Below are 200 nucleotides of genomic sequence, written 5' to 3' on the forward strand. Positions count from 1 at the left end.
AATTCATTTGGAGTTATATTTAAAAAGTTATAACCAGTCAAAGTTCTGTTTTAAAAAAAATAGAAAACGGAAAACGGTTCGCCTGGACTACGTCTTCTGAGATTGGTCGCGTACTTACCGGAAATACGCTTCCACCAGAGAAAAACGTATCGGTCGGGTTGCGCCACTAGTGGCTTGGGTTGGCTCACCGACAGGTGGTC

Source organism: Triticum dicoccoides, chromosome 2B, assembly GCF_002162155.2.
Source record: "Triticum dicoccoides isolate Atlit2015 ecotype Zavitan chromosome 2B, WEW_v2.0, whole genome shotgun sequence".
In the NCBI taxonomy this organism is placed as follows: domain Eukaryota; kingdom Viridiplantae; phylum Streptophyta; class Magnoliopsida; order Poales; family Poaceae; genus Triticum; species Triticum dicoccoides.